Source organism: Cervus canadensis, chromosome 7 (assembly GCF_019320065.1).
Source record: "Cervus canadensis isolate Bull #8, Minnesota chromosome 7, ASM1932006v1, whole genome shotgun sequence".
NCBI lineage: Eukaryota > Metazoa > Chordata > Mammalia > Artiodactyla > Cervidae > Cervus > Cervus canadensis.
In genome coordinates, this window is record NC_057392.1 from 49,517,428 (window position 1) to 49,519,536 (window position 2,109).

Below are 2,109 nucleotides of genomic sequence, written 5' to 3' on the forward strand. Positions count from 1 at the left end.
GGACCCTTTTCATGGCTTGTGGATGGCCGCCTTTATGCTGTGTCCTCACATAGTGGAGAGAGCGTGCTGATATCTTCCTCTTCTTATAAGGGCACTCATCATATCATGGGGGCTCTGCCCTCATGACCTTATTTAAACTTCTTAATGGCCCTCTCTAAATACCATCACACAAGGGGTTGTGACTTCAAGGTATGAATTTGAGAGTAGGAGGACACATTCAGTCCATAGCAATGGTTTAACAGAACGTGATGGTGCTGTGTGACAAAAAAGGAGAGTGAGATAGGAAGTGAGAAGTGGGGAGGTGGTATGTGGGTGGGTTGTCACTTTATTTTTTTAACTTAAAATATTTTTATTGAAGTATAGTTGATTTACAATATTGTGTTAATTTCTGCTGTACGTCAAAGTGATTCATACATACACATATTCTTTTTCATATTTTTTCCATTATGGTTTATCATAGGATATTGACCATAATTCAAATATTGAATATTGTTCAAAACCTGTGCTATACATTAGGCCCTTGTTTGGGTTGTCATTTTAAACATAATGGTCAGGACAGGCCTTACTAAGAAAGTGCCATTTGAACCAAAACTCCAAAAAGATAAATACTTTGCTGTTGACCCTGCAATTCCCATATGCACTTCATTCCTGCTCATTCAGAACCTCTGGGAATGGGGTCTTGAAATACATGTTTTAACAAGTCTTTTATGCCCAGCTAAGTTTATTTCCCATCACCTCATGGGAAATAGATGGGGAGACAGTGGAAACAGTGTCAGACTTTATTGTTTTGGGCTCCAAAATCACTGCAGATGGTGACTGCAGCCATGAAATTAAAAGACGCTTACTCCTTGGAAGGAAAGTTATAACCAACCTAGATAGCATATTAAAAAGCAGAGACATTACTTTGCCAACAAAGGTCCGTCTAGTCAAGTCTATGGTTTTTCCAGTGATCATGTACGGATGTGAGAGTTGGACTGTGAAGAAAGCTGAGTGCCAAAAAATTGATGCTTTTGAACTGTGGTGTTGGAGAAGACTCTTGAGAGTCCCTTGGACTGCAAGGAGATCCAACCAGTCCATCCTGAAGAAGATAAGTCCTGGGTGTTCATTAGAAGGACTGATGCTGAAGCTGAAACTCCAATACTTTGGCCACCTCATGTGAAGAGTTGACTCATTGGAAAAGACCCTGATGCTGGGAGGGATTGGGGGCAGGAGGAGAAGGGGACGACAGAGGATGAGATGGCTGTATGGCATCACCGACTCGATGGGCTTGAGTTTGAGTAAACTCAGGGAGTTTGTGATGGACAGGGAGGCCTGGCGTGCTGCAATTCATGGGGTCACAAAGAGTCAGACACGACTGAGCGACTGAACTGAACTGAAGTTTAGAAATCCCTGTCTGCATCCTGGTGCTTCTTTTCCACGCAAAGGACATTTACCTAAGAGGTGAGGAAATATTTGTCCAAATCTAGGTGTGACTTCAGGAGTTCAAGAATGAAACTGGTGTTGTATGAAAGGAGAGAAGGTTAGCACTCCCCTTGACAAGGATGGAAGAGGCTCTCGGGCCTGACAACACGCATACGGTTAAGGCATTGCCACCTACTTCGTGGCATCTAACCACTGTTTTTTAAATTGTACTTGCTTTTTCTTGAATTTATTTTCCAGTCAGTTATGTAAAATAAACTTTCACTTCTTCCTCCCCCCCAAAAAAAAAAAAGAATGAAACTGGAATCCAGGTCCTGATGATGACTCCCTTTGTGACTTGGTAACTGGCTTATACATAGTAACTAAAATAGGTAAAATGCACTCATGACCATGACTGGGTCTGGAAGGATCTATCAGTGCAAAGCAGAATGTTCATGTCATCCAGTCAAGGTGCAGCCCAGGTTACTAGAGCAAGAGGCCGTTGTCATGAGAAGAGCATGGATCAGAAGACTTGCATTCTATTAATAGATCACTCCCAAGGGTGGTGAGCTTGACCAAGTCATTTGCTTTGAGGAGCTTCAGCTTCCAGGGTTGTGAATTGGAGCTCCTAAAACTTTTCCCACTTATTTCAATGCTACCTCCACCTCTGCCATCAGCCAACCTGTGTATCCATAGATCTACCTATCCCAT

General features: G+C 42.5%; 1 non-coding gene across 1 annotated transcript; it reads left to right on the top strand.

Moving 5' to 3' along the window:
• Positions 1–1,497: 1,497 nt before the first annotated feature.
• LOC122445685 lies at positions 1,498–1,623 on the top strand. Its single transcript, XR_006270640.1, has one exon. It is a non-coding gene; the product is annotated as a U6atac minor spliceosomal RNA (small nuclear RNA).
• The last annotated feature ends 486 nt before the right edge of the window (positions 1,624–2,109 follow it).